We start from the raw sequence: 21883 nt of genomic DNA on the forward strand, positions 1-21883 counted from the left end.
CCGGTTAGTTACTTTGACTGGTCCGGTTCTTTGTTCCTACATGGAAGGTTTATTTGTGTTAAGTTCTGTGAACCGGTCTAATTTTATCTAACAATTACCGATTATCAATTCTAGTGGATTATTCTTGTTCCATCTAAAGTTGGGTCCTAAAGGATTAGTCGTCTGACCAGATGGCTCTGCGACGACTGAACTCTCAACATCTTGTTGAACGGAAGTTTGAATGTCTGGTTGGTTCTCAATCGGATCAGCCACATGATCAGAGAATGGAATCCGTTTAGCAAGAGCTTCATCCTCACATACAGACTCAAGACTTGTCGCTTTTAATCTACTAGCAAGGTCGATGGGATCAATGGGATTACTTTCAACAGACTCATCACAAACAACATGCAGGGATTCCTCAATAGTTTGTGTTCTGTTGTTGTATACTTTGTAATCCTTACTTATTGAGGAATAACCCAACATGATTCCATCATCTACTTTATCATCAAAAGCAGTCAGATAATCCTTTCCTTTGTTATGAATAAAACATTTACACCCAAATACTTTAAAGTAAGACACTGTAGGGATTCTCCCGAAAACAGTTCATAGGGTGTTTTATCAAAACGTTTGTTGATTATTGACCGATTTTGTGTGTAACATGCTGTGTTTATGGCTTCTGCCCAGAACTTCTGAAGAAAACCTGATTCAGCTAGCATAGATCTCGTTACTTCTTTCAATGTCCTCACTCTTCTCTTAGCAATGTCATTTCGTTGTGGAGTTCTAGCACTAGACAACTCGTGTCTAATACAAGACTCATCGAGATAAGAAGTTAGGCTCCTGTTGGTGAATTCGGTTCCCCGATCACTTCGAATAGAAGCAATACTTAAAAATTTCTGGTTTTGAATTCTTCTAAGGACCTTAATCAAATTTTCAGCAGTTTGATCCTTAGACTATAAAAATACTACCCATGTAAATCGTGAAAAATCATCAATAACTACTAGAGTAAATCTCATTCTTCCTAAGCTCTTTACAGGAATTAGACCAAACAGATTTATGTGTAAAAGTTCTAAGCAACAGCTGCATTGAGATTTCCCTTTACTTTTGAACGATGATCTGCCATGTTTGCCTAACTGGTAAGCAGGACAAACCTTTGGAGCAGTGGTGTATAACATTTGGCAAGAACGGAATACAAGGGTATATGACAGAACCCGCAGGAGCATTGACGAGTTATGGAAAGATGTTGTATCGGATTGCAGCGCCCTCGCGGGAACGTGGAGAAGAATTCCAAGCACGGAGCAGAACTGGAATATCTGCAAGAACTGGAATTTACCGTTTTTTAAACTCACTAGAATTGAAAGCATTGTAAATAAATAATTCATTTACGTTTTTAGCTTTTTAGCTTTTATTCAGAATGTTACGACTTCAAAATCATTCTAGGTCTGTCTAGAATGATCTCTTAAACTCGTGGGTTTTTTTTTCCGTTTTTGGGAATTTTTAATGAAATGACGCTAAGTCCTTTTTCCCCAAAAAAAAAGCAAGACAAACCTTGTCCTTAGAAAACTGTAATTTAGGTAAATCGAACACTAAATAATGCGAGCAAATGTTGTTGATGGTTTTAAAGTTTAAATGGTTTAATCTTTAATGCCATAACTATTTCTGGTAATTTTTGGCAATCATGCACATAAAGTCAGATGTCTTATTTTGCCAGCTCATTTTATAAGATTTTCCTACCCTGCTTCCGGTCAGTAAGGTATTACTCTACTGATCCTTAACTAGGCATTCATGAATTTAAAAATCAACAGACAAACCATTATCACATAATTGACTAATACTATTAAGGTTATAACACAGATTGTCAACAAGTAAAACATCATTAATGGTTAGATTACCATGAATAATCTTACCCTTACCCATAGTCTTACCCTTCTTGTTGTCACCAAAGGTGATCTTAGGACTTGAGCAATCTGCTATATTAGTTAGAAACCGTCTGTTTCCTATCATGTGTCTGGAACAACCGTTGTCCAGATACCAAACTGAATCCTCTAGGCAATTACTCAGTTGTACCTACACAAAGCAATATTTACAATTGTTTGGTACCCAAATTCACTTGGGTCCTCGGTAAATCAGTCCCTTAGGAATCCATATTTGAGTTATTTTGATGGATTTCCCATTTTGTTTTGTGATTAAACCGCATGATTTTGACTTAGAAAACGTCTTTCTGCTAGCCGCTGATCCTTTAGCTTTAGATGATGATTTTTTTTTTAAACTCCTTGACTTCTTGTCAGTTTTTAGATTGCCAGACTTGCTGGCTGCATCTAACTTAAATTTCAGCCAACTAATAGTCGGCGAAACATTAGTTATTTCATCCTTCAAAGCTAACTCCTCATGGAGTGGATCAGTTTTAGTATCAGTTAATCTCCCTTTAACAAAACTTATTGGCTTAAGCTTGTCAGTTTCTGAGTTTAACTTTTTACAGGATTGGTCTGGTTCATTGCTATCAAATCCTAAACCGGATTTGGATCCAGCAGGTTTCAACAGACTGATATGATATTTGACAGATTCTCTAGACATTGTCCAAGCACTAACAATATAATTTAACCGTTTGTTTTCAGAAGATAGAGTTTGTATCTTTTCTTTGAGCATTTTATTCTTAGATGAGAGCTCAATCACTTTATTTTCAGAAGCATTTGATTCAAAAATTTGAGATGAAGAGAAGATATTAGTCTCACATTTCGCTTTCATTTCATTAAAAGAATCTGATAATTTCTTGTACTCAATGGCCATGTCATTAAGTGCAACAGTTAACTCTTCGTTGGAAAACTCTTGTGAGGGAAGATCATTTACCTTGGATTGAACATCTACCATCAAGCATGTGACGACTTATGTATCACTTTCACTGAGTGAGTCCTCTAAGTCGTTATCGGCCCATTTGGACTTATTTTCAGCACATATAAGAACCTTCTGATCATTCTGGTTCTTCTTAGTTTGAACGTTACGGCCATAGATCTGAATCAATTTTTGACAAATATATTTAGTAGAGGAGCAGGACTTGATTTCGTAGAATATATTCATGTTGATTGATTGATATAGGATATCTTTGACAACGTTGTCCAAGTTGTTGGTCATTTTATCTTCCGTTGTCCACTCACATCTTGGCTTTGCAATCTTTATGGGACCATCGGTAATGACACTCCACATATTGCAATCAAGAGTAGCCAAGTGAGCTTGCATTCTCATCGTCCAATAATCGTAGTTTTCTTTCGAAAGCAAAGGGATCTTGTTGATTATAGACATGATTTAGGTTCTTGATGCTTGAGAATAGAGAACAGGATTCTGATACCATTTGATAGGATCGGTGTAATCAATAGAGATGGGGGTCTAACTATTGATGACAACTTCTGAAAATGGTTTGATAAAAATCATGTTAGGGATTAATATCACTTTCTATTCTTCACAAACCCTTGCAAACACTTGAAGTGATTCAAGTGCGGAAACGTTTTCTCAGGTTTGAAGCTACAAACCAATGAAAGAAGGAAAGACATAATGTAAAAGACACATCAAGTTTTTTATTGATGTTTGGAGCAAACTCTCCTACGTCACCCTTTCTTCCAACCACTGGAAGGATTCACTATACTTTTTTGAATCAAATACAGTTTACTGGCTAACTAACTGTTGAACATAACAAGCTTTGTTCAAATTACAATATGTTTAAGAATATCACTCAGCTAAACAATGTTTTTTATTTTATCTCTCTCTTGAAGATGATGTACAAATCAGTAAGCAAGTGAGCAAGCAAACAACAATTCGTGATGTGGTGCGCAAGATTAGCAGCTCGTCCGTTGTCCCTGAGGATCTTTATATGGAAGACCGGCACCAACAGTCGAATCTTCTGCATTGACATGTGGCGAGCATCCATTGGAAAGTCGCCCATAGTACAAGAGTACAGTAGGCTTTGTGCACCAGGATCGTGACCGTACCAATCTAGTAGTGCGCCAAACATTCTTTTAGAACAGTCCTGCATAGAACAAGTAGTGGAAAGAATATTTATTTACGTGGCATTCATTAATTGGATGTAACTGGCTGGCGTACTGGATTGCATGGATAAGTGGAGCAGGAGTAGTGTACAACTAGTATATCATGGGTAGATAGATGCTAACATCAAACAGCAACTAAAGCGAGGCATTAGACGTGCTCCATTAGACTGCCAAGTCTAAGGAAGTTTGACGTCAACGTCTAATAGCGAGATCCATTAGACCACCAAGCCTAATGGAGTTAGACTTCACGTCTAACTACGTTTCACTTCAGACTTGTCTGAAGGAGTTAGACGCTAGTGCCTAACTTTCATCTGTTAGACTGCATATCTAACTACGTATTTATTAGATTGCACGTCTAACTATGTATCTGTTAGACTGCACTTCTAACCACGTATCTGTTAAACTGCACGTCTAACCACGTATCTGCTAGACTGCACGTCTAACCACGTATCTGCTAGACTGTATGTCTAACCACGTATCTGCTAGACTACACGTCTAACCACGTATCTGTTAGACACGTCTAACCACGTATCTGTTAGACTGCACGTCTAACCACATATATGTTAGACTGCACGTCTAACCACGTATCTATTAGACTGCACATTTAACCACGTATATGTTAGATTGCACGTCTAACCACGTATCTGTTAGACTGCACGTCTAACCACGTATCTGTTAGACTACACGTCTAACCACGTATCTGTTAGACTGCACGTCTAACCACGTATCTGTTATATTGCACGTGTAACCACGTATCTGTTAGACTGCATATGTAACCACGTATCTGTTAGACTGCACGTCTAATTATCATGTTTCAAACCAAGTCTTACTTAACATATTTTTGATGGACCTGCACAAAAATAATTAGATGGCTTAACTTTATTCTTATTTAAGTTTTACACATGTTTATCATCAAAATATCGTTAGTCAAAATAATTTGACCCAACATATATATATATATATATATTTTATGAGACCATATATGGTTATAATTATTTTGAAAAAATATATATTTATATAAAATGAATGACGAAATAAAATATTATTCATTTATATAAATTATTAATGAAAAAGAATATAATATATATATATATTATATATATGAGGAGAGATAAAATAAAAAATTAAAAAATTATGAGATATAAATATATATATATATATGAGAGTGAATATGAAGAAAAAAAATATTAATTAAGAATAAATTTAGGAAAAATTAATTATGTTTGTGTATCAACCTCCAATATTATGTTTTAAGTATAGAAAAATTAATTAGATAAATAATTTACAAAAATAAAAAAATCAATGATAAAAATAAGATAGGTGGTTTGTTAATAGTCACTTCAAAATTAATTCATTTGAGTTTCCAAACAATGATGGTGTAAAAATTATAAGCGAAATTAATCAAAAGAAAGAGTTCAATAATCTAAAGCTATGAATTATCAATTCAAAAAAAATCTATACCAAAACCATCTGATCTTTTTATTGAATAAAAATGAAAGAATGAAATAAAAAGATTATATGTTTACATTGGTTATAGGGCAATAATCCATACACTGTTAAAAAATCGACCTTTACCGACGATATTTACTGTAGGTTTTATAAAACTCTCCTAATTGATCCCGAGAAGAACAAATCTTTCGATATTAAAAATAGATTCCGAGAGTCGTGTAAAACCTCAGGTTTACAAATTATTAACGAAAGTTATACACATAACTTTCGGTTTTTCCCTTCCTAAAAAAATCAAAATAATTCTAAGTGTTAGAAATTGGGTATTTGCGAAGGTTATTCACAAAATTTTCGGTTTTACCTTTTTAATTACGAAGGTTTCCCAATAAACCTTCAGTTTTGACTAATCCCAAAAAACATGATAGGATCAGCTTTATCGATAGAGACGGGGTCTGGCTAAGGATGAAGGCTTATGAAAAACAGTTTGAAAGAAATCATGTTAGAGATTTAATTCGCTTTCTATTCTACGCAAACTTGTGTAAACACTTGAAACGGATTCAAGGCGGAATTGTTTACTTGGGTTTGAAGCACACAAGATGAAATATGAAAAGATGACAGAAATGAAGAACACAACAGTTTGTTTATGGATGTTCAGAGAAACTCTCCTACGTCACCCCTTCTTCCAACCACCGGAAGGATTCACTATAATATGATGAGAATCAAATACAGTTTACACACACACTTATCTCACTATTGAACAGAACACTTTCTGTTCAATTACAAGATGAAGAATATCACTCAGCTAAAGGTGTTTTGATTCTAGCTCTCTCTCTCGATTCACACACAGTACAATCAGAAAGAAGCTTCACAGAATAAGTTCAGTAAGCAAGATGATTGAATAGTTTCTCTCTCCGCAAAATCAGATTGCTTTTTCGTTGTGTAAGGCAAGGTTACTCGTAAGGTAAGATCTAGTGCTTCGTCCGTTTTCCTTAAGATTGGTTAAATACATAGCAGGAGCTAACGGTCGAATCTTCAAGAATGATACGTGGTACTCTTACATTGGAAAGCCTCCATTGTACACAGCAAGTTCTGAGCACAAGGATCGTGGCCGTACAGAACTGGTAGTGCGCCGAATATTACATCAGGGATGTACCTGAAAAAAGGGTAATGTGAGGAAAATTCTCTTACGTGGCATTCCTTGATTGGATGCATATAGCTGTTGTACTAATCTTCACTAGAAAGTGGAGCAGAAGTAGGGTACAGCTATAGCACGTGGGTAGGAGAAATGCTAGATTCAAGCATACTGCTTAAACTGAGCATTAGACGTATTTCAGTTAGACGAATTGTGAAAATCAGTCTAATGAAATATGTCATCTCCTTCTAATGGAGAAACGTCTATTAGATCGCCTGGTCTAATAGAATTAGACATGCGTCTAATTTCAATAACCATTAGACTGGAACGTCTAACTCCACTGAGATAGACTGACACGTCTAATTCCGGTTCTACCTCAGACTTGTCTGAAGGAGTTAGACGCACGTCTAACTTTCACTAATTAGACTACCCGTCTAATTGTTCAATAACCATTAGACTGGCACGTCTAACTCCACTGAGTTAGACTGACACGTCTTATTCCGGTTCTACCTCAGACTTGTCTGAAGGAGTTAGATGCACGTCTAACTTTCACTAATTAGACTACCCGTCTAATTATTCAATAACCATTAGATCGGCACGTCTAACTCCACTGAGTTATACTGAAACGTCTAATTCCGGTTCTACCTCAGACTTGTCTGAAGGAGTTAGACGCACGTCTAACTTTCACTAATTAGACTACCCGTCTAATTACAAATATATTAGATTACATGTCTAACTCCGATGAGTCAGATTGTACGTCCAATTCAATTAGACTTACGTCTAATTCCCTGTATTCATTAGACCATCCGTCTAATTCTTTACATCTATTAGACTACACGTCTAACTCTGATGAGTTAGACTTGTACGTCTAATTCTATTAGACTTACGTCTAATTCCGTGTATTCATTAGACCATCCGTCTAATTCTTTACATCTATTAGACTTACACGTCTAACTCCGATGAGTTAGACTTGTACGTCTAATTCTATTAGACTTACGTCTAATTCCGTGTATTCATTAGACTTGCGTCTAATTCTTTACACATCTATTAGACTTACACGTTTAACTCCGATGAGTTAGACTTTACGTCTAATTCCATTAGACTCGCGTCTAATTCCGCGTATTTATTAGACCGTCCGTCTAATTACACATCTATTAGACTGCACGTCTAACTCCCATGAGTTAGACTGTGCGTCTAATTTTATGCGAGAAAAAATCAAAATCGGTCTAATGACCCTCATTAGATCCAAGTCTTATAACATCTTGTCTCAATACACCTGTATCGAAACTCATAAATTATTTCATCATCAAAATGTCAGGGGTTAAATTATTTCAACACTTAGTCAAAATAATTTGACCCAGCAATTTCCCCCTTTTTGATGAATAAATTGCATACATGTATATCTATATCAAAACATGCATTCATCAAATAAATAAACAAACACCTTGTTCACTTACATCATTCATCCAAAAACCAGTATTCGAAAAACCATCAAGAAACCATGTTCAATAAAGTTAAGTAGAGTAAAAGAAGAGAGATCATTGTTCTTCCCTTTTAACTCGAGGATCGGCTGGACTCATCTCTTTCCCTGGAAGCATGTTGAAGAAAGAAGGATAGTCGCGAACACCACGTCCACCTGCATTTGATCTTCCAACACGTTCACCACCACTGGCACGTCCACCTTGATCGACATTGGATAGCCTGCTCCGGCCACCACCTCTTTTGGTTGGCCTAGGATTGTCATCAGAATTTGGAGCTCGCCTGGATCTTGTCCCGGTTGACACACCATCATTCCTTCTGCTCGACTCATCTTGAACTGGTCTAGGTAGAGCACCTTCAGCACTGCCCCTTGCATCCTCCTTTGCTTGAAACCTTCTAGAAATGGAGTCAGCAAATTCTTGGCGTTCATAATGCAACCCTGGATTTCAACCATCTGATTCTTCACCAAACTGAATTCTTCCAAAGTTTCCTTATGGCGTTCATCGTTGATTTGCCTTTCAATATCAAATAACTCGGTTTGACGATTGACAAGTTGTTTTTCAAACTTTGAGAAGTTCACGTTCGCGATATGAGTCTAATATGTGTTCTTCTTCAAGGTGTTATCCAGTTCAGTGAGGACCTTGAAAATATTGTGAAAGTTCTCCCTTTCTTCTTCCCTTGAATTCATTGTCTGACATATAGTCTTCTGAATTGAGGAGAGCATAGACCTCATAGATCTTAGCACTTTATTTCCTCCAGCAGATTACTCTTCGTGAGACGACACTTCTTCAGATTCTGTTGCCATGCTTTGAATATGCTCAAAGTTTGTATGAACCTTCAAGGATTGCTCCGGCTGATTTATTTCAGCATTTTTAGCAGCTTTCTCTAGTTCTTCTTCTTCAATTTCTTTTTCAGCCCTCTCCAATCTTTTAAGCAGATTTCCAGAGTAGTGATGGAGAATGTTGATATTTTCGTGAACACTTTCCACAACACCATCGGGAAATAAGTGGGGCTTCACAAACGTTGGTTGTTGTTCCTGTTCCTCCTCAGATGAGGAACTTTCTTCTTCATCGACTTTCTCTTTTGAGGGTTCCCCCTCAGTTCTTGCAGTTTCTGGCTGAGTGACCTCGGCCAGTTTTTCTTGAACAACCTCTGTCGCAACAGGGGTTAAAATCACTTCTTCTTCTTCAATAGGAGCTTTCAAAACCTCCTTGGTCACATCTTCTATGATGACTTCTTCATTATTTGTCTCAAGAGCTTGTTCAGGCTCTTGAACATTCACATCTCCTTCTTCTTCATTCGGAAGTCCTTGGACAAGATGATCTATAATGCGTATCTCTTCGGCAGAAAGATTCCCGAATTCGTTTAGAAGAGAAGCATCTAGCTCATCATTATCAGCATCTTGAATGTCCATAGCTTCTTCTTCGTTGAGAGGTTCTGTGCCAGAGCAATCGGCGCCATGAATGTGTCTAGAAGCAATAGTGACATAGCTTTCCAGAATATCATTCAACTTTTTCAATACTTTTGCTTCAACATCGGCTCCTTTTGCATCAGGGTTGAAGTTAGCTTTCCTGGCTTCATAAATTGGAAAGAGAGCTTTTCCAAGAATACAGGCTTCCACCAGTTCTCTTTTATTTAGAGCTTAACCCACATCTGAAGTTCTAGCCCATTTCAATACTTTCTTTTCGTTTGCCACCCTCTTCTTCCATTCTTTTGCCATGGCAGCGTTAGACAGAGAGTCGTTGTACTTGAAGGACAGCCTCTCCATGTACCAGGAATTATAGATTTCCAATTTCTCAACAGAAATAGCTTTAACTTGATCCAGAATAGGGTCAACGATGCCTCTTGCTTCAGATACCTTCTCAAGAGCTTAAGTTGCAATGGATTTTCCTTTTCCAACAACCTCTACGGGTTTTGGAGCTGGTCTAGGTTCACCAATCACAATACCTCTTATCCCTTTTTTGGACCGCAACATTTCAAAGGCAGATTGAGGTTTCATACAGAGCTCAGCAGGAAGCTCTCTACAAACAAATTTTCCGACCACCAAGGAATCTTTGGGAGCAGGGATATTGGGTTCACTAGCAACAAGAGTAAGAACAGCACCTTGTTCTGGTTGCGACGACTCTATAGCACCGGCGGCTACATGATCAGATTGCATAACAGGAGACTCAGCCCTGTCAACAGTTTCATCATTTGGACCGGCTGACTCAACAACAGGCCCTTCAGCAGATTCTCTCAAAGCAGAAAAAACAGATTCAGCTTGTTCCACTACGGGAACATCAAATTTTGGCACAGCAGCCAAAGATTTAGAAGACTTTACCTTAGCACATTTAGACGCGCGGGGCACCTTTGTCTTCTTCTCCTTTGAGGCACAAGACCTCGAAGGTTTCCTCAAATAGGTTGAGGGAGTGGATAACGATGTCATTAGAGTTGCAGGAAGTACGCCTGGACCTTGCTTCAACCTTGAATCAACAGATTCTAAGTCCTTCTGATTTGGACTTTTCTTACTGGAGGAACTGGCCTCCGATTCGTTCACAGTTCTAGTTCTCTTTGCCCCTGTTGAAAGAACAGAACTAGAGGGCTTTGATCGAGTGGAAGGCTTTCCACCGGTCTGGAGGCTGGAGGCACCAGATGCAGACTCAAGGTTGTTCTTCAACCTCGTCAGAGTGCTAGCCACCGTAAGAGCAATAAATACTCTTGGAGAGTTGATCTGCGCAGGTTCACCAACGGGAACCCCCAAATGCTTCAACAAGTGACTCAGTTGAGCCGCATACGTTATACTATCCTTGTTCGTCTGCCTAATAGAATAACACAGATTCTGAAAAAGGGTATGAGCCCAGTTTACCTGGATCCCTTTCGAAATGGCACACATATAGTTAAAACGGTCTTGACTATAGAGATGGAAGGAACCATCCTTCCCTTACAACGCCTTTTCCACCACGTCGTTTAGAAGAATGAATTGTGGTTTGAACACCTTCTTATATCCATTCACATGGATCTTTGAACCGTCAGCAGAGAAAGTTGTCTTCATCTCCTCCATGATTTCTGAAGAGAGCACCAAATCGAATAGATGACCCTCCGTCGGAAGTTCAAAGAACTCCGCATATACTACTTCGTCAAATGAAATCTCCGTTCCGTTGACGGTTGTTACGATGGAATCATCCACCATAACTGTCATCTTAAAGAACTCGCGAACTTCGTCTTCATAGAAGATGAATGGTCCGCCAAGATACTTCCTTAACCCAGAATATTCTAGGGTTTGGAACATCTTCATCATCTCCGGTTGATCAAAAGAATACACCGATGGAAAGTCCACCTGCAAAGTATAGTGACCGAGAGTGATTTTCTTCACCATTTTTGAGAGAATGTGAATCGACACGATATCTTAGAGAGATTTAGTGAGAGAAATGCAAGAAAGCTAGGGTTCTTAGAGATTTCGAGAGATTGAAAGTTTTCAAAATCATGTAGAAATGTCCTTATATAGATGAAAGAGAGAAATACAGAAAACCGTCTATTCTAGGGGTATGGCCCATTAATAAATGTTAGACGTCCTTATTCAAGAAATCATCATTAAAAATGAGGGTATATCAGTCATTTTCTCAAAACTTGATAGACATGTGTCTTCATAGTATTAAGAGATGACTGTTCGATATTTTGAGCGGGAAAAGAAGATAGCTCTCAACGTGGGACAGCTGTCCTTGATCAGTCTAATCGACACGTAGTTAGACGTTTTTCTTACTCCACAAATCCAATAAAATACAACGTCTATTAGACGGATGAGTGTATTAGACGCATACGTCTAATTCCGTGTTTATAACAAATCCGTCTAATGTTTATTAGACGTGTACATCTAATTCCGCATAAACACCACGTGTTAGACGTGTGTTTATTAGACGTGAGCATCCTTTTGCTCAAGACGTAAAAACGTCTAACGTCTATTAGACGTGTCCGTCTAATTGCGTAGGTATAAAACCTCAACATATAGACTTAGATGTATGGATTGTGAGCAAAAATACGTCTAAGTACATACTGTTTCTTTTAGACACCCTTGTCTAGTTAGACCGATTAAGGATATTCGTCTAGAGAGTATCTTTAATTCCAAAGAAAATTTTCTTCTCATAATGAGTATGGACATTAGAGTTTTATAAACAATTTTTGTGGTCCAAAGACCAAAAAATATTTTAACACATAAAAACATTTATTCTTCCAGAATGGTAAGTGCCATTGTTGATCTTCCAAGTTGTGTACTCATAGGAGTACTCTTCTAGCTTCCTTCCTGCTATCCTCCTGCATCACCTACAAAATAAACTATTTACAAATTTTTGTACCCATACTTAATTGGGTCCTCGATCAATTAGTCCCTTAGGAATCCATATTTGAGTTATTCTAATGGAATTCTCATTTTGTGTTGTGATTAATGCATAAGATTTTGACTTAGCAGATGACTTTCTGCCAGCCACTGATCCTTTGACTTTTTAAGAAGATTTTCTTTTAAAACTCCTTGACTTAAAGTCAGGTTTTAAATTACCAGACTTAATAAGCTTTTTCTAGCTTATTCTTGAGCCAGCTAACAGTTGGTGGAACATAATCTATTTCATTTTTGAAAGCAACTTCTTCATGAATAGGATCAGATTCAATGTCAGTCATACTTCCTTTGACAAAACTTATTGACTTAAGTTTGTCATTTGGCTTTGACTTTTTGTAGGACAGGTTAGGATCATTGCTATCAAATCTCAATCCGGATCTAGATCTAGCAAGTTTCAACATGCTGATCTGATATTTGACAGCATCACCGGACCTTGTCCATGCACAGACAACATAGTTAAGCCTTTTGTTTTCAGATGAATGAGTTTGAATCTGTTCCTTGAGCATCTCATTTTCAGATGAGATCTCTTCAATTTTCTTTTCAAAAACATGTGACTTTTCCTCTTTAGACAGATTCGGTTCATTTAAATGTGATGAGGATTTAGTTTCATTTAGAGATTCTGCTAGCTTTCTGTACTCGATGACCATGTCATCTCGTGCAACTACCAGTTGTTCCCTTGAAAACCTTTCGGAAGAGAAATCAAGTACCTCAGTCTCCTGAGTTCCTACTTCATCTTCTCTGGCCATGAAGCAGGCCACGTCTTCTTCATCACTTTCACTGGATGAGAAGTACGAGCCACGACTGCTTCCTCTGTTTTTTCCGTCACCAGCCATAAGAGCCTTCAGCTCTTTTCTATCTTCCTTAGCGTCTTCACGCTTTGGCTTCCGGCATTCTGATGCATAATGACCTTTAATACCACAGTTAAAACAAGTAACATTAGCTTTAGATTTTTTATTATCTATAGAATTTGAAGAGTTTGAGTTAGAGTTGCTCTTCTTCATGAAGTCGCCAAACTTCTTCACGAAGAGAGACATGGCATCGCTGCTCAGCTGTTGAGCTGCCATCTTTACGTCCGGAGCGATTGGTGGCTCTTCAGCAGTCACCAGCGCCTTAGCAATAATAACGGACGAGGATTGATCTTCTTCCATCCTACAGTTCAGCTCGAACTCATAGGCCTTGAGATCAGCGAAGAGATCAAAGAGAGAGATTTTGTTCAGATCTTTGGATTCTCTTATCGCCATAGTCTTTATGTCCCATTCTCTTGGAAGAGCACGCATGACCTTGATAGCAAGCTCCCGGTTGCTATAAGTCTTGCCTAGGATGGACAAAGATGAGACTATCTTGCTGAATCTAGTGTCGAAGTCGTTCATTGTTTCACTAGGACGCATTTTGAAGCTGTCGAACTGTTGAGTAGCAACCATGATCTTGTTTTCCTTAGTTTGCTTGTTGCCCTCACACAGTTGAGTGAGTCTGTCCCAGACCTCTCTGGTAGTGTCACATTTGATGATATAGTTGAACATACTGTCATCGAGAGATCTGTACAGAACATCAAGAGCCATGTTGTTGAGGTTGTTCTATCTCTTTTCATCAGCAGTCCAGCCGGCCTTCTCCTTATCAATCTTGATAGGAGTTTCTGTGACAACACTCCATATGTCATCATGAAGAGACGAGAGATGAGCACGAACTCTTTTCTTACAATCAATGTAGTTTTCACGAGAGAAGGTTAGAATGGCTGTAGCACTAGCATCTTTGGGTATGTTCGACATATTTCAGGAAAGGCTTGAGAATAGAAACAGAGCTCTGATACCAATTTATAGGATCGGCTTTATCGATAGAGACGGGGGTCTGGCTAAGGATGAAGGCTTATGAAAAACAGTTTGAAAGAAATCTTGTTAGGGATTTAATTCGCTTTCTATTCTACGCAAACTTGTGTAAACACTTGAAACGGATTCAAGGCGGAATTGTTTACTTGGGTTTGAAGCACAAGATGAAATATGAAAATATGACAGAAATGAAGAACACAATAGTTTGTTTATGGATGTTCAGAGAAACTCTCCTACGTCACCCCTTCTTCCAACCACCGGAAGGATTCACTATAATATGATGAGAATCAAATACAGTTTACACACACACTTATCTCACTATTGAACAGAACACTTTCTGTTCAATTACAAGATGAAGAATATCACTCAGCTAAAGGTGTTTTGATTCTAGCTCTCTCTCTCGATTCACACACAGTACAATCAGAAAGAAGCTTCACAAAATAAGTTTAGTAAGCAAGATGATTGAGTAGTTTCTCTCTCTGCAAAATCAGATTGCTTGTTCGTTTTGTAAGGCAATGTTACTCGTAAGGTAAGATCCAGTGCTTCGTCCGTTGTCCTTAAAATTGGTTAAATACATAGCAGGAGCTAACGGTCGAATCTTCAAGAATGATACGTGGCACTCTTCCATTGGAAAGCCTCCATTGTACACAGCAGGTTCTGAGCACAAGGATCGTGGCCGTACAGAACTGGTAGTGCGCCAAATATTCCATCAGGGATGTACCTGCAAAACGGGTAATGTGAGGAAAATTCTCTTACGTGGAATTCCTTGATTGGATGCATATAGTTGTTGTACTAATCTTCACTAGAAAGTGGAGCAGAAGTAGGGTACAGCTATAGCACGTGGGTATGAGAAATGCTAGATTCAAGTGTACTACTTAAACTGAGCATTAGACGTATTTCAGTTAGACGAATTGTGAAAATCAGTCTAATGAAATATGTCATCTCCTTCTAATGGATAAACGTCTATTAGACCGCCTGGTCTAATAGAATTAGACTCGCGTCTAATTTCAATAACCATTTGACTGGCACGTCTAACTCCACTGAGTTAGACTAACACGTCTAATTCTGGTTCTACCTCAGACTTGTCTAAAGGAGTTAGACGCACGTCTAACTTTCACTAATTAGACTACCCGTCTAATTATTCAATAACCATTAGACTGGCACGTCTAACTCCACTGAGTTAGACTGACACTTCTAATTCCGGTTCTACCTCAGACTTGTCTGAAGGAGTTAGACGCACGTCTAACTTTTACTAATTAGATTACCCGTCTAATTATTCAATAACCATTAAACCGGCACGTCTAACTCCACTGAGTTAGACTGACACGTCTAATTCCGGTTCTACCTCAGACTTGTCTGAAGGAGTTAGACGCATGTCTAACTTTCACTAATTATACTACCCGTCTCATTATTCAATAACCATTAGACCTGCACGTATAACTCCACTGAGTTAGACTGACACGTCTAATTCCGGTTCTACCTCAGACTTGTCTGAAGGAGTTAGACGCAAATCTAACTTTCACTAATTAGACTACCCGTCTAATTACAAATATATTAGACTACACGTCTAACTCCGATGAGTTAGACTGTACGTCCAATTCTATTAGACTTACGTCTAATTCCATGTATTCACTAGACCATCCGTCTAATTCTTTACATCTATTAGACTACACGTCTAACTCCAATGAGTTAGACTTGTACGTCTAATTCTATTAGACTTACGTTTAATTCTGTGTATTCATTAGACCATCCGTCTAATTCTTTACATCTATTAGACTTACACGTAACTCCGATGAGTTAGACTTGTACGTCTAATTTCGTGTATTCATTAGACTTGCGTCTAATTCTTTACACATCTATTAGACTTACACGTCTAACTCCAATGAGTTAACATGTACGTCTAATTCCATTAGACTCACGTCTAATTCCATTAGACTCACGTCTAATTCCATTAGACTCACGTCTAATTCCGCGTATCTATTAGACCATCCGTCTAATTACACGTCTATTAGACTGCACGTCTAACTCCGATGAGTTAGACTGTGCGTCTAATTTTATGCAAGAGAAAATCAAAATCGGTCTAATGACCCTCATTAGATCCAAGTCTTACAACATCTTGTCTGAATACACCTGTATCGAAACTCATAAATATTTCATCATCAAAATGTCAGGGGTTAAATTATTTCAACACTTAGTCGAAATAATTTGACCCAACAAAACATGAAAAATAATTCTAAGTTTGGTGATTGTTATTTCCGAAGGTTTTCAATAAACTTTCGGAAAAACCTTTTTTGAAATTCTTAATTGCGAAGGTTTTCCAATAAACCTTCGGTTTTGCCTCATTCCAAAACAATTAAACATACTTCTAAGTTTGGTGATGGGTATTTCCGAAGGTTTTCAATAAACCTTCGGTTTTGACTAATATCAAAACCGAAAGTAATATGAAAACCTTCGGTAACTACCTTTATAAATACAAACCCTAACCCTTCTCTTTTTCATTCGCCTCTCTCCTTTCTCTCTCTTCCACCCGCCCCGCAACCGCCTCCGCCGCTTCCCTTCTTCTTCTTCTCGCATTCGTCGCCGATCCAGGTTAGATCTATATTGTTTTGTTAATTATTATATTTAGATATCTAGATTTAGGTTAGTTTAGATTAGTTGTTTGTTAGATTGATTTAGATTTGTTATTGTTTAGATTGGATTTATGTTAGTTTATATTATATTTTGTTTGTTAAATATATATATGATTTTGTTAGATTTTGTTAAATATATGATATATTTTGGTTATTGAGTTTGATTTAAGTTATATTAGATTTGGATTATGGTTATTTTGTTTGATTAATATATATGAAATGCATTCAGGATGAGTGATTCATGGAAAATTCTTCGACGTACACTAGAGAAACTATCTAGGAAATACCAGAATTTGATAGTAGCATCAAAAGCTGAGGAAGAGGCGAGACAAATAGCGTTGGAATTGGAGCAAATCCGATTGAGCGACGCAGAAAGAGGTCAATTGGTTACTAAACTAAAAAAGGATAATGCTAAAATGAAGCAAAAACTAGAGAACCTCGAACAACAAGTTATTTATTTTAAGAAACATAATCAATCACCTCCTCCTCCCCCTTCATCTACTAATTAGTAGATTTTAGTATTTAATTTATTATGTGTAATTTTTTTCGTTCGACCTAATGAAAGATTTGGTTTACTTTGAATTACGATTTATTATTATCTTTTGGTTTATTTATATGGTTTATGAATTTTTTCTCCTTTATTTATTGGATTTCCTTTATTTTAGAAAATTATAGAATATGTTTGATTTATATTTTTTTCAAAAATTGGAAAAGAAAATGAGGGTAATTGCGAAGGTTTATTAGAAAACTTTTGCTTTTAACCTAAGGTATTTGTGAATGTTTTATTGAAAACTTTCGCTTTTGACCCTTCCCCAAAAAAATCTGAAATTTTTCTAAGTGTTGGGAAGGTTATTTGCGAAAGTTTTCAATAAAACTTTCGCTTTTGACCCTTCCCAAAAAAATTGAAAAATTTTCTAAGTGTTGGGAGGGGTATTTGCGAAAATTTTCAATAAAACTTTTGTTTTTGACCCTTCCCCCAAAAAATTGAAATTTTTTCTAAGTGTTGTAAAGGGGTATTGAAAAAGCTGAAAAAATTATAAGTGTTGGGCAGGGTCAATACCGAAAGTTTTCTAATATACTTTCGGTTTTGACCCTTTTTAAAAAAAACTGAAAAAATTCTAAGTGTTGGGAAGGGTCAAAACCGAAATTTTTCTAATAAACTTTCGGGTTTGACCCTTTTTTAAAAAAAGCTGAAAGAATTCTAAGTGTTGGGAAAGGTCAAAACTAAAAGTTTTCTAATAAACTTTCTCTTTTGACCCTTCTTTAAAAAACACTGAAAAAATTCTAAGTATTAGGAAGGGTCAAAACCGAAAGTTTTCTAATATATTTTCGGTTTTGACCATTTTTAAAAATAGCTAAAAAAAATTCTAAGTGTTGGGAAGGGTCAAAACCGAAAATTTTCTAATAAACTTTCGGTTTTGACCCTTCTTTTAAAAAAGCTGAAAAAATTCTAAGTGTTGGAAAGGGTCAAAACCGAAAGTTTTCTAATAAACTTTCAGTTTTGACCCTTCTTTAAAAAAAGATGAAAAAATTGTAAGTGTTGGGAAGGGTCAAAACTGAAAGTTTATTAGAAAACTTTCGGTTTTGACCATTCCTTAAAAACCTTTGTTTAAGGTCAGAACCAAGAGATTTTTGAAATTCTCTCGATTTGATAGTTATTGCCGAAAATTTTATAATAAACTTTCGGTATTCATTCCATATTTTATTTGATTTTTTGTAATTTTTGAGTCAAAACAATTTAATCACATCTTCTGTGTTATTAAGTAATAATCAAGATTGAGGGTAATTTTATAAATGTATATGAATGTGTTTGATAGTATAAAGAAGTATATATATATATTTATATGTATGTTTGTGTTTGATGATATTAAGGTTGTGTGTAAAATTTAATTTTAATGATGTATTAGAATTGTGTAATGTTTTAAGGATATGAAATGCGTTAAATTAACGTTGTTCAAGGTCATGAAAAGGTGAAAAACTAATTAATTTAACAATTGAAGAAGTGGTAATTTCTGAAAGTTAATGGTATAACTTTCGGAAATAACCATCAAAACCGAAAGTTATATCATTAACTTTCGGTTTTACCACTTCATAATTTGTTAAAATATTTTATTTTTCACTTACTAATCTAGACTCCTAAGTAATCTAATAAAGTGTGTCTTGTATTTTAAAAATGAAGATTGTGTTTAATGTTAAAATATTTATAATTGTGTTTGATTATATAGAGAAGTGTAAATGAATGTTTATGTTTGATTATCCTATGAATTTGTGTAATGTTTGATCATATGAATTGTGTAATGTTTTAAGGATATCAAATGTGTTAAATTAATGTTGTTCAAAGTCATTAGAAGATTAAAATCCAATTAATTTAACAATTTGTGAAATGGTAATTCCGAAAGTTAATGGTATAAATTCGGAAATAACTATCAACACCGAAAGTTATACCATTAACTTTCAGAATTATCTATTTAAATTTATTTGTACATATGTCAAAACCGAGAGATATGTCCAAATCTCTCGGAAATATGAAAAATAAAAACCGAGGGTTATATGAAAACTCTCGGAAATATGAAAATAAAAACCGAAAGTTATATGAAAACTCTCGGAATTTGGTAATATCAAAACCGAAAGTTATATGAAAACTCTCGGAATTAAGTAATATCAAAACCGAGAGTTATATGAAAACTCTCGAAATTAACCTATTTAATTAAAAAAACCTATCTTTCTTCCCCGATTATTTCCGCCCGCTTTCTCTCTTCTCTTCCTCCCCGATTATGCCTCTACCTTCAAGACGACGACGACGTCGCATCAAGCATAAGATTCTGACGCCTTCAAGGGGTAATTGCGCCTCCACCTCCTCCGATTGAAGACACCATTGCCGCGCCTCCAGATCCAGATCCAGATCACCGTCCCGCCGCCTCTTCCGATTGAAGACAACCGTTTCTGCGCCTCCACCTCTGCTGCTTGAAGACACAGTTTCCGCGCCTCAGCCTCCGCCTGTAGCCGTCTCGCCGTCGCTCCTTCACCTTCAGCCACCTCCAAAGGTTAGTTTTTTAGGTTTTTAATTAGGTTATAATTATTTTAATTAGTTTTACGTTAGAATTATGTTGAATTAGATGAATATATGAATTAGGTTAGTTGATTTAGGTATTATTTATGTTTGATTGGATTTGATTATGTATAATTTAGGTTGGATTATGTATAATTTAGGTTAGATTATGTATGATTCATGTTTGATTTAAGTTCGATTATATATGATTTATGTTTGATTTAGGTTTGATTTATGTTTAACTGGATTTGATTATGTATAATTTAGGTTGGATTATGTATGATTTATGTTTGATTTAAGTTAGATTATATATTATTTATGTTTGATTTAGGTTTGATTTATGTTTGATTTAGGTTTGATTTATGTTTGATTTAGGTTTGAATTGATTATTATTGATTCAGATTTGGTTTGAAATGTGTATGAATGAAATAATGTTAGATTAGGTTTTATTATTGTTTGTTTAGGTGGAATTTTGGTTGGATAATGTTAGATTAGGTGGAATTTTGGTTGGATAATGTTAGATTATGTTGAATTTTGGTTGGATAATGTTAGATTAGGTTGAATTTTGGTTGGATAATGTTAGATTAGGTTGAATTTTGCTTGGATAATGTTACATTAGGTTGAATTTTGTTTGGATAATGTTATAGTATGTTAGAATTAAGTAATCCTAATTAATTTAGACAAAGTTAAGTAAATAATAATGCGGGTTGTTTTCTATTTTATTAGAAAGATGGAAGTACCCGATAAAAGCTAGATGACCTGACGTGAGATCATCAAGATTACGAGGAAGGTGTTGACAAATTCTTCGAGTTTGCTGTTAGGAGTACATCCCGACAAACAGTGAAATATCCTTGCGTGAAATGCTTGAACACGCCGTTCATGGAAATAGACGTTGTGAAGACTCACCTCATCATTTATGGAATAAATGTTCATTGTGAGTACTGGTATTGTAATGGAGAAAAGAGACATACTACTCAAATGGTTAATGATAATGTCGATAACGATGCCGATGACTTGAATGCTGATGATGATGATGATGATCAGTCAGAGGATGTCGTGCCGGAATTCAACGATCCGAGTACGGAGATGAATAATACAGTTAATGAAGAGGTCAATGAAGAACGTTATATGCACGATTTTATAAACGATATGTTCTTCAACGTTAATGATGTCCCGAACAACCATGAACCAGTCGAAAATGCGCAGAGATTTTATAAATTACTTGATGATTCCAAATGGCCATTGTATGAAGGTGCTCGAATAACGAAATCATCGGCACTACTTAAACTACTTCAAATAAAGAATGTTTGTCAACGGACAAATTCTTCATTCGATATGTTGTTGTGTTTGCTTAAAGAATACATATTACCGATTGACGCTCAATTTCCAAACTCCTACTACGAAAGTAAAAAATTCATTACTAATATCGGGCTTAAATATGACAAGATAGACGCATGTAAGAACAACTGTATGCTATTTTGGAAGGACGACAAAAATGAAGATTCTTGCAGAGTTTGTGGTCTTTCAAGATGGAAGTCGACCAAACAAGTGGTGCAGTTCGAGAGAAGCAAAATGGGAAATTCATTCCAAAAAAGGTGTTGAGATATTTCCCTCTAATACCAAGACTGCAAAGACTATACATGTCCTAAAAACGGCTATGTTGGGTCAAATTATTTTGACTAAGTGTTGAAATAGTTTGACTATTGGAATTTTGATGATGAAATGATGAATTGATTATATTTGCGTCTAACTGTTTTTGATGCAGGTGTATCGAAATCAGATTTCATAAGACTTGGTTCAAATTAGGTTCAAATATACTAGATATTTATATCAAATATGAATGGAAAAATAAACGAATAAAATAAGTGTAAAATATTTTCTAAGACCAAAATATTAGAAGTAGCAACTGTTTTTAACGGGCATGTGAGACATAACGCAAAAGCAC

This window comes from Impatiens glandulifera, chromosome 4, assembly GCF_907164915.1.
Source record: "Impatiens glandulifera chromosome 4, dImpGla2.1, whole genome shotgun sequence".
NCBI lineage: Eukaryota > Viridiplantae > Streptophyta > Magnoliopsida > Ericales > Balsaminaceae > Impatiens > Impatiens glandulifera.